Below are 12,127 nucleotides of genomic sequence, written 5' to 3' on the forward strand. Positions count from 1 at the left end.
GCCCAGAACAGCTTTTTAAAGTGTTGCATATAAGGTATGGTAAATCAATTCCAGCTCAATAAATCAGGCTTGTTTGCAAGCTTGAACTTCCAAAAGTAGTACATTCTGAATGCTGATGTACCAGCAATTTGATAGAAAGCTCTTTACCGCTGTGTATCTGTGTCTTGGGTCCTCAGTGGTAGCCCTCAGATTAAAAAGGGAAATGTGGGAAATGAAAAGATTGAGGAATTGCAGTTTAGATAGTTTCAGCTGCTAGTGACAGACTTTGAGAGAAGCAAAGGGTATGGGCATTCAGGTTTGTGCTTATGACTTGTGCTCTCATGGTACAGGGATGTGCCTTTTCAGGCTGTGTCTGCTAATGATAGAAAAAGTATGAAAATATGTCCTGTGTTAATTGTGACTACTAGAGTATTAGTATAGTGAAACAAATGGAGCAGGTGGAAGCAAAATAAATACCTATGGTAATTTCATGTAATGGTATCTTTAAGAATTTTTTTTTTCCCCTCTACTGCATTATAGCTACTATTTTAGTTAACTATTATTCTTAAACAAACCAGATGCATCCTTTAATTTTAATTCAAGGAAAATGAACTAATTAACTAAAGAAGCAGGTAGACCATGAGCAGAATTTAGCGGCCTGCTTCAGTTCTTAGAATTTCCTCTGTAAAGCTGCTTGAATGGGTGTAGTTTTTTTTGTTTTAAATAATATAGCTGTATAATATATTGTAAAAGTGACAGATGCAGTCTGAATTTTTTGTTTAGGGGGAATTCAACTTCATTTTATATGAAGTTTTTCCTGTAAGGCTGCAAGACTTGACATTTTAATGCTAACATTCTTCTAATGATTTCTTCTAATGATATCTTCTCTCTCTATTTCTTAGAAGTCTGGCTGGCAGTTTCAGTAGTCCCAAAGCAGTGTATTTTCATGAGACAGGGATGCAGTGGTTTGTTCTGTAGACTCATATTTTGCTGTTAGAGGCCATTTACTAGCTCTACTTTCAAGTACACCATAGCAGGAATACTACAAGCAATTATGGCAAACATCTGCTGTGGGAACTCTCAAGGTAGTCCAGCTTTGCAGCGAATAAAAGCTTACATTATACAAAGGCTTACTGAATTTATTGATCAGGAAAGTAATATTACAAGATCATGTATAAAGTAGAGAGATACTTTTTAACAGCTTAAATTTTAACGTGGTGGGTTTCAGGCTATCTTGAAATGCCTAGATAACTGGAAGTAAAACTCTGTCCTAGGATGGCAGAATATGTGTCACGTATCCCCAAACTCCCTCTCTTAATATTTTGGATTTCTACAAGTAGAAGACAAATCTTATTCTTAAAGATGATACGATCTTTTAGATATGGCTAGGTGTTCAGTGGGCTTTCAGTAGCATGTATGGTTTTGTGTGCTTTTAATCTGCATGTATATGTTGGCACATAAACAAAGGTATATGCTTTGCACTAATATCTTAGTGTACTTTGTAATACAGTAACACCTGCATACATACAGGTGTAACTCTTAGGTCCGCCGTGTAAAACTGTCATCACCTGCACGTACAGTCGAAGTTTACCAGCACTTCACAGTGGCTGTTAGTACATCTGACTATATGCAACCAGAATTGTGTGTGCAGTCCTGGATACGTGCAAGGGAAAACTGAACTCTTTCTATGCAAGTGGTGAGCTGTTGAAAGGGGGGGGGGGAAAGGTCTATTGTACATAGAAGAGCAATTCTAGGGAATAACAACTGAATTTTCTTGTGTCACTGTTGTATAAAACTGAGTAGATTGACAAATATTTCATATTGCAATAGCTGTCGTAACACACTAGGTCAAAGATAATTTTAGTTCTGTACCTGTTGTTCTTCCCATTATTTAGTCTCACTCAGTCATAGATCAAATGGCTGGCTGCAATTGGAAAATGTAAAGCCTAAAGTGGTACTTTGTTTCTACAATCATTACCCAAACTAGATTTCATTTTAATAAGAAGTAAGAAATTTCCCAGAGCAAGATTTTTGGTATGCTTTAGAAGATTAATCTCCCTTTAAATAGAAAATATATGTTATCCTAAAAAAGAAATGGGCTGCCACAGCTGGGACTACAATCCCTCAGTTTGCTTAATTGCTTAGTGTTGCTTTTATAATTAAGACCCATTAACTTGTCACATATTGATAGTGGGGATGGACCCTGAAAAAAGCTTCTAGCCTCCTGTAGTTCTGATTGTTCCTAGGAATGCGTTAATCTTCTATTGTTATGGCAAAAGGAGTAGAGTACAGTAGAAAATTGATTCTTATAAAGTGCTAGAGTTTGACTAGTGGAACACGTGTGGTTCTGTATTGTTCAGTAGGCAGCTGATAGCTTTATTCCTTCTGATGGCATTTGTTAACCTCTTATAAAGAAGATTAGATATTCACCAGGAATTATAACACGGTGTGTTAGAAACCTCTTTTTTTAAAAGATAGGTTATGCAACAATTAAACTGGGGACCTTTGAGTCCAAAAGGTAATTCACAGTCTTAAGAACGCTCTGAAGAGATCTCCAAATGTTGTCATATACCTCTGGGTTAACTTTTTAGTTTCCTGAATGTATGCCAGAAAAAATACCACCAGCTGAAATGAGCAAGATCATCTCAGGGAGGAAAAAACAATACTCTGTAAAATAGCTTTTGAAGATCTGTAAAGGCCATTCTCTGCACTCCTGTAGTCTGTACAAAGATACTACGGTTTACAGTAATTCTTTTAATGTGCTTTCTTCTGTGCATCACACATACATAAATGATGATTTGCCAGGAGCTCTGGAATTAATTTCAGTCAATAACAATTTGGGATCAAGACTTGAACTGGAACATATGGCATCTTTTCCTTTTTAAAAAACAATATAAGTGATAGATGGAAAAAAATATCATTCTTTCTTTTTTTTTTTTTTTTTTTTGTATTACATTTAAAAAGCATCAGCATACAGGTAACATCAACAAAGCTGCTACCTGAGGAGTTTTCCTTTTTAACAAGCTTTCTTCAAAAATAGTGTCATTGACACATCCACTGATTTTTATTCTCTCTTCAGCATTCTACAATATTGCACAGGTATTATAAGTATACTGAAAAGATTAATCTAGAAACATTATTTTAATCAACTGTACCTTTGAAAGAGCTGGTTTCCTGCATACATATTTTTCCCTGTTTTGCCGCAATTACTCTGGACAGTGTGAACTTGTGGCATAGCTGAAAAAATGAAAGCTGAATGTGAAGAAACCCTTTTGGCATGGCGTCTGTGGCACACTATATTCTTTACTCATATATGCTACTTTTGAGGAATTTAGTAAACAGCTAATGACTTCAAGGTTTTTCCCACAAGTTTGTTGGTCAAAGCTGGAAAGATTTTATCTAGGACAAGAATTTTCTGACATGTCTGTGTTGTTTTTTATGTACCACTATCTTTTGTTTTTATGATATGTTTTCTATGATGTGTTTGGTCTTGGATGCATTGCTATAAATCTAGTAAAATTATCTATCTTGGTTATTTTGTAAGACACAAAACCAAAACACTGTTTTAGAAGAAAATGTTTGACTTGCTGGAAAAGGACCCTTCTAGGCCTATTAGGCACACTGCAGAGCTTAGCAAATGGCATCCATAGAATAGTTGCTGGTTGTGGAAGCTACACAATAATCATAAGCCATTTTTGTGGTTCATTAGCAGTTAGAGACTATTTTGAAGTGATGTGTGCAATATGCAATATTTTCTCAGAAGCCTATCAAACAAAAAAAAGGAAATCTGATTAAAACAGTGTCAGGGAAAGCACTGGGATGTGCTGTTATAACTTGAAATCTCATTAGACTATAACAAGTTAAAGGCAGGGCAAATTTTATGCTTCAGCAAGTTATGAGGGTCTCTTTGACATTTTCAACCACAAATAATTAGTTCATGGTGATGATATTTCAGTTAGTTCCTTCTCTTGCAGCACAGTATATTGAAGCAGAGAAATCTGTTGGATGCAGATAAGCACTTGCTGAAAGTCATTATAAGGTAATAGGAAATTGTTCAGAGACCTCCACTAAAGCTTAAGTTGAATAACCGCAGGAGCAAAAACTACATACTAATGGTCCAATTACACTCACAACAACTTACACTTAATTATTATTTAATAATTTATAACTAAGATTATATAATGGTGTGTTTCACTGCTGGATTACGGATTTGAAGTAAACTGTGTATAAATTGAGGAGTATGTTCTTTTTCCTAGTGTAGTCTCAAACAGACATGGCAAATGGCATTATCTTCTGCTCAATTTGGAAGCATGTTTATTTAGGTTATTTAGGTTTATTTAAGTTAGTGATGAATGCAGTAAATGTTACTAATATTTTTATTTCTGTTGGCACAAGGCAGGAAATTACCTCGCTTTCTTGAAATGTCGATAAGGTTATTTGTGGAGGTATTGGGCTGTTTGCTAGTTAAACATCAGTACTGTTTATCTTATTTTAAAACTGAAGTGGAATGGAATGGTTGTGGTCATAGAGCAAATTGGAGCAGAGCCTGGAACAGATCTGTTCTGCATATTTTGAACTGCAGTGCAGTTGTTAACGCAAATAAGCTGTTTTCTTCTGGATTTATTAATGGGGAATTTGGAATATTTTTGCAAATGGTGCTAAAGGCAAGCAGTGAAGCGTATTTTAAAGTGTACATATATACCTTGATGGTTTGGTGTTTTTTTTTTTTTGTTTGATTTTCTTTTTAAGAAAAACACTAACAAATCTCTGCTTAGGCAAAATACACTCTTTGAAACCTACACAATATTAAGTTTCTTCTTTTACATGGTAATTGAGTTCTGAAAAAGGGTCATTAGTTTTTTTCCCTCACTAAATACTGTATATTACACCCCTTAAAAATAAACAAAATAGTTTTAACAGAATTTCAGAGTTACTTGCTGGCAGGAAACTTGGAAGAAATTAACCTCTGAGGTCACAGAAGGCTACCATATGAGCCTGTAGTCTGTCCTCCCTTGAAAGTGAAGGAATCAGGATGTTTTCCACAAAAAACACCTCCTTGGTGGTAATCTTTTCACTAGCGCTCTGTTCCGATTTCTATATTGAGTCTTCTAGTCGGTCGAAAGTCAAAATGGGACAAAGCCAGGAAAGTGGCTTAATCCAATAGCATGACATTTAAGGGAGGTGCTAATTCCTAAGGGGTTATGATAGCTAGAAGGAGTAGTTTATATGGGAACATTTGTCTCGCTACTGTTCTCTAGATGTAAATCTCTTTTTGCTGAGTCTAGGCTGTCTTCAACAACTTGATGATGTTTAATCATTTAAAAAAGAACTCAAAACAGATTAATAAAATCCCCTAAAGTGGGGCAAAACAGTGATCATTTGTAAACTTTCTGAGTACAAAGTAAGACTTTTCTTTCTGTTCTTACAGAATCACAGAATGGTCAAAGTTGGAAGGGACCTCTGGAGATAACTAGTCCAGCCCCCTGTTAAAGCAGGTTCACCTAGACCAGGTTGTACAGAGTTCTGTCCAGGCACGTTTTTAATGCCTCCAGAGAAGAAGACTCCACAACTTCTCTGGGCAGTCTGTTCCAGTACTGTGTCAACCTCAAGGTAAAGAAGTTCTTCCTCCTGTTCAGAAGGAACATCTTGTGTTGCAGTTTGTGCCTGTTCCCCCGTCATGTCACTGGGCACTACTGAAAAGAGCCTGGCCCCATCTTCTTAACATCTTTTTTTCCTCTGAACTCTTCAGTGTCTCATTAGGCTCATTTCCCCTTTTTTGTGTACAAGAATGAGTCCTTTAAGCTGAAAGTGTATAGTCTAGTCCCATCTTTCATTGTATCTTCAGAACCATAAAATAAAAGCAATTAAATCTGGAAGAAAGGAGTTACCTGTTGCTTTGGTGTCTTTCAGAATAAACAATTAAATAAAACTGGTGAGCTCAATGAGGATGCACTATATGAATAGGCTTAAAACCTGACTGTCATACTGGATTGGTTTATATTACTGAAGGCTTGTAGAAGCCAGGTAATTGTCACACGGTAGAGGATGGCTGGGTTCAGAGAGCTGCAGGGGCTGCTCTGACAGCAGCACGATGGTTCTAAATAAGCTCTGCACATAATATTGTCTGCTGACTCTGAACAATATGGGATTCATTTACACTGTGGTGATACAAAAGGAAAAGAACTTCTGAAGAGCTGATAGGTGATGTTAATTCAGAAATATTTTCTTGTAAATAGTAGGTGATAACGACAAGAAAAAAACCTTTGTGTTGCTTAAGAGAAAATGATGGGTTCTGAAAGGGAGACAAAGTTAATGCTAGACATAAAAATACATGGAAAAGAATGTAAGTGAGATCTGGAAAAGTCAGAAACACAAATTTGAAGAAAAAGGCATTACATCTGTGTGCCTAATCTAGAATGGTATAAATAATTGACAGAGCTAAATTTCAAATGGAAAAAATCCTATATTAAAAAATACAGAAGAAAATCCTTAGAGAAATGTCTGTTTTTACCCCATGTAGAATTATGGCTGATTTTAAATAAATACTTGTTAAAACAGAAAAATTACTATGTTGAAGAAAAGTATTTCTAGTATTTCAGTTTAGAAAGTCCGCTTATTTGTCAATACTCTATACTTTCTTCCAGTCTGTCCAAACCCGGTAGAAATTAGTGAGCATTTATAGGACCATTTGAATAATCCAAACAAACTGAAGAATTTGTTTTTATGATGAAACAGGTAAAGTAATGCTTTTGAAAAAGTTAACAACTAAGGATCTGTTGTGAGCATAATTTGTTATGAACAGGCTTGATACTGACATTTAATTAATGTGGGTTGAATTCTAAGATTTTCTTTATGGCTGTATTGACAATTATCAGATAAAAAATTATTATAGGACTAACGTTATTTTCAAGATGATAACTCTAAAGACATTATTACAAAACATGAAGGCCAGCTGAGAGATAAATTTGTAGGATTCTTCTGAAAAGAAATTATTATCATTCCTGAATCGATTAGTCATATTTTTTTTTTCCTCTCCATACTTTTTCTTATTAAAAACCAAGGTCAAATTTTAATGACCGGTATTGTTTGACCTACCAATGTATAAATGCAAAAGACAACATAATAATATACCATATTACTCCATTAACCTTCAAGAGTTTGTATTCACAACTAGATCTGAGATTATATTAGCAAACAAAGTTCATTACAGGCTAATGCCATTGTGCAATACTCCCTCTAACGTATCCTTAATTTATGGCATTAATCACCAATGACAAAAATTTTAACCTTTTATGGCCTCCTTTAATGAAAACTAAGTCTCACAGGATGTCATATTATTTACTGCTATTGATAGCCAGTGTGCCAAATGAATGAATGCAACTTTCTGTTATGGTTTCTTTTGTGAGGGAAATTCTGTGAGAATCAGGGAAATACATTCATTTCCTATCCTAATCTAGAGTAAATTCTTCAAATGGAATTCTCCATGGTAACTAACACTGGAATTCTCAACCAAAACTAGTGAAATAAAGCTTTGTTCATCATCTTTTGCTCTCCAGAGAGGTGCTGTTAAATAGTGTGTTCTCAAAATTGAATTACTTAATTTACTCAAATTACTTATATTACTTCAGAGGACAAAAGGAAATAGATGTAGTAAAATCAAGAAATAGTTTTCATTTTCGTTTTCCACTAGATTTATTAGTAGGCTTTTTGGATGTGAGTATGAGTATAATGATCCCAATATGAAAGATGGTAGAGTAGACCTTTTTCTCAGAATTGTTAAATGGGCAATCTAAAAATGGTTTAAAATTTTAAGTTGCCTCAATCCCACAGAGATAATATTGTAAGGCTTTTCAATAAGAAAAGCCCTGTGTTGTATAATGTTTATTTTTTCATTTCATTTGTTACTAAGTACAACTGCAGCATGCAACACTGGCTTTTTATATTGTAAGAGTTCGTCCAATCCTGCTGTTTTTTTCCCTGAAGTTGTTATCTTCTCTTCATGAAAAAATAATGTAATTGATTGTGGTAGAAGTCAAAAATAAAGGATTAGGATGACTCCATGTGGGGAGTGGGCATTAGGAAATAATATAAAATCACAGAATGGTTTGGGTTGGAAGGGACCTTAAAGACCATTTGGTTCCAGTCCCCCTGCCATGGGCAGGGACACCTTCCACTAGTCCAGGTTGCTCAAAGCCCCATCCAGCCTGGCCTTGGACACTGCCAGGGATGGGGCATCCACAGCTTCTCTGGGCAACCTCTTCCAGTGCCTCACCACCCTCACAGTAAAGAATTTCTTCCTCATATCTAATCCAAATCTGCCCTCTTTTAGTTTAAACCCATTGCCCCTTGTCCTATCACTACAGGACCTTGTAAAAAGTCCATCTCCAGCTTTGTTGTAGGCCCCTTTAGGTACTGGCAGGCTGCTGTAAGGTCTCGCTGGAGCCTTCTCTGCTCCAGCCTGAACAACCCCAACTCTCTCAGGATTTATTCACAGGAGAGCTGCTCCAGCCCTCTGATCATCTTCATGGCCCTCCTCTGGACTCTCTCCAACAGGTCTATGTCCTTTTTAAGTTGGGGGACCCAGAGCTGAAGGCAGTACGCCAGCTGGGGTCTCATGAGAGTGGAGCAGAGGGTGAGAATCACCTCCCTTGACCTGCTGGTCATGCTTCTTTCGATGCAGCCCGGGATATGGTTGGCTTTCTGGGCTGCAAGTGCACATTTCCGGGTCACATAATGCTTTTATAAAAAACCATACCAAAAAAGGTTCACTCCTTTTAAATAAAAGTTGCATATCTTTCACCAACTGAGAAATCTCAAACACCATTTAAATGTTTACAATAAGAAAAATAGAGAGAAGTGTGTGTATGTCTTAGGAGGTGGGTGAGATGATGTAGTACGTATCAGAAGTAAACTGGCTAAAAATATGAGCGTTCCTAAAGGGTCACTGTGAGAGTGAGGGGCAGAATTATTTAAAAGGCAGGTGGGATGGAAAAAACTTTGTTTATGACACTTTTGAGGAGCCATAATTAGTATGTTTGCAACTGCTTCATTTTTCATTTTGCTGCTTTGTTTAGTAATTAAAATACTTTAATTATGCACTCTTTGGAGAGCAGAATGAACAATAAATTTGTGACATTCTGATGCAAGTAAATTCTTTTGAGACCTCTCTACCTGTTATTTATATTTATTTACTTATTTATTTACATGTATTTTGTCAGTATTGTTGGTGGAACTTGCATGTTACGTGTCTGGCTGCCTGACTCCTGCTTCTTGATTATTTGCAGAGCAGCATACTACTGCTGCCTTCTACTTAATATAAAAATGTGGATCAGGATGAAACATGAGTCTATGATACGGTGTTCCTATGGCTTGAGTTAGCAATTGCACCATGCACCTAGCCTCTCAAGAGGGAAAGGCTGGTTGGTAGCACATGCTAAAGCCCACACCAGCGCTGCTTTGTTCACCATGCTAACCAGGTTAAACAGACACTGGAATGTGCTGTGATCAGATCTAGCTTTCCCAACATAGATGTACTGAGAGCCAGGGCAGGTGTACTGAGACAAGACTGTCAGCTTTATTCTAATTTTAGTATCTTGCGAAGAGTATTGAGACTGAAGTCTGTGTTGGGCGATAGCCTAACTAGAAATAATTGGCTTGCAGGAGAAAACCTTTTTTCACTTGTGGTTTGTGAGACTTCCTGTGGAGCATTTCACTGTCTCCTAATTTGAAATGAGATACTGCAATAGAATTCACAATCCAGTCTGTGTCCACAGAGCAGGATTAGCGGGACCTGGGTCATACCCAAGAGACTTTATTCTAGAAGTTTCACAAATGATGAATGTGCTTGTCTTGAAAATTACTTAGTTGATGCTCTCTGGTTCAGCCATTGTGGGTATTGGGCAGTCCTGACTAGCATGTGGAAGTAGTCTATGTGCTGTAAGTTAAAACAAAAGATTAGCATGTCTGCTTTTCTGTGAATACAGATGAAATAGATTAATATGGGACTTGAAACTGATACTGATTTGCTTTGAAAGATATATGTAGATTTAACTTAGGTTGAAAGCATGTGTGCAGCTCTAATGAAAGTACATTTTAGAATGTCATTTTCTGATGAAGGTATGTAATGTGTACTCACGTAGTTGGGTATATAAACCCTGCACTAATCATAGGTTCATCATGAGCCCCTTTTTGGAGTTGCTAGCTGTAAACTTGTGGGGGATCTTGAGAAGGACCAATGTCTTGGTAGCTAGCACAGTATGGTGAGCATATTTCATGATGCAAATCTGTGTGGGTTACCTGTAAATGACTGAGCAATTTTCCTTAGGTCTGTGACTGAAATTTAGTCTCTTTGTAAAGCTCCCTTCTGTGTATCAACAAGTATTAAGTCTTTATACACTGAAATTGTGTGTAGATTGAGTGTAAAAGGCTTGAAGGAAGACTTGATGCTGAATGTGATTGCCATGAGTAGACACATGGAAAGAGTTTAGCTTGTTGAAACATTCCAAACTATTTGCAGTGGAAAGGACTATGGAAGTCTTGAAAGTTGAGAAGACAAAAACTTTCTTTGATTACTGTGCTTAATCAGTTCCCACCCCTCCCCATCAAATGCTGGTCTACCTATCCTTGCCCAATTTAGCTTTGTCATTGCATTTCTGCTATTCATCTTACTTACAAAAGTGGTGACGGGGATCTGTTTAACTAACTTGTTTGTAGTGCTTCAGCATTAAAGCTTTGGGATCCAAGTTGTGTCATCCTTTGTAACAAAGCAGCACGTGGTTGTATCTAACATTTTATACCTAAAGAGTAAGCCAAAACTTTTGGGTTTCTCGATTTAGGAGGAAGCAGACCGTCCACTCTGGATTATGCAAGAGATGGTAAATGCCTTTGAGATGGAGCAGACTGTTGCCTCAAAATCAGCAAAAAAGAAAGTGGAGTGCATACTATTTTTTCTCCAGCACGACTTGGCTACACTTCTTCCTCTTCCTGTCCTTTATGGGTCTTACAGCTTCTCTCATTTGGAAGTACTGTTTGATTGGAGAAGCAGGTAAGGAAACTCCATCTGCTCCTCGAACAACTGGGTTTTATCTGATGCATGTATGAAAGGAGTGCAATTGTCCTCTATGCCTGTTCATATAGTTTTGTTGTCCTTCAGCTGTGGATGACAATAATCAGTGAATAATTTAAATTAAATATGCAACAAACATGTTGTAAGCATGTTATATGTGGTGCTATATGGTTTTGGGCTTCAGTTCTTTGAAGTCTAAGGTGGGGTTATGTTCCCTACTCTCATGTGAGAGGATGAGCTCCATTGTTCCTTTCCTGAAATGGGAACTGTTAGAGGAGGGGCTAGGAACGCCTCTCCTGAAAGCACCTAGCAGTATGTGTGAATCCTATTAAGATAAAGCAGTTATTTCCTGACTATATTTAAGGGGTGCTTTCAGAATAGGGGTTTGTGGTCATCTGTCTTACAGCACAACTGGAGCTTGATCAGGGCACATATGCACTCTTCTAGCTCTTTTCACTTCTGTAAGTCGTTAACTGACTGGAAATAGTTTGAATCTGTAAAATTAAAAAACTTGATTCACGTTGCTGTGTGATGTACTTCCTACTTTCTGCATATTTGTATCTTTATGCACCACTATGTTGAAAGAAAATCTTATGACTATTAAGCTCCATATAGACCATGTAGTTATGTTATCAGAGGCCTGATGGTACAAAACCTTCATTATGTCCAGAATCTTAAAATACATGAGTATAAATATGAATTTACTGCTTTAGGATTTACAACTGTGATATTGTTATCCCATACTTATGAAATGGGGAAAAAAATGCTTCTGATTTTGCTGCTAGTATTACAAGTTCCTATAATGGTTTTGGAAGATGTGCTATTTAGTTAAATTCAGATTCAAAGGATTCTTTTCATGCATGAAACAGGTAGATAGTGTCTATCACAAGAATGAGAATAAGGAAAGGAGATGAATGCGGTAGATTTTTGTGAGTTTATATTATATACAACATTTCATGAAAGACATACTGCAAACATGGTTTCACCTTCTAAGCACATACTTTTAAGCATAACTAGCTTGGGATCAGAAAACTGCAACAGGTAGGCTAACTAGTCTAAATGTAGTCATCACATAAATTGATT

At 36.7% G+C, this 12,127-nt stretch overlaps 1 long non-coding RNA gene across 1 annotated transcript in view; it reads left to right on the forward strand.

The window, feature by feature from the left end:
- Positions 1–12,127, forward strand: part of LOC129737371 (uncharacterized) — a 317,075-nt gene that overhangs the window by 45,336 nt on the left and 259,612 nt on the right. The window contains exons 3-4 of the long non-coding RNA XR_008735143.1: positions 5,408–5,589; positions 10,815–11,023. This is a non-coding gene — a long non-coding RNA (uncharacterized LOC129737371). The remainder of the gene's footprint in view (positions 1–5,407; positions 5,590–10,814; positions 11,024–12,127) is intronic.

Source organism: Falco cherrug, chromosome 14 (assembly GCF_023634085.1).
Source record: "Falco cherrug isolate bFalChe1 chromosome 14, bFalChe1.pri, whole genome shotgun sequence".
NCBI classification, from domain to species: Eukaryota; Metazoa; Chordata; class Aves; order Falconiformes; family Falconidae; genus Falco; species Falco cherrug.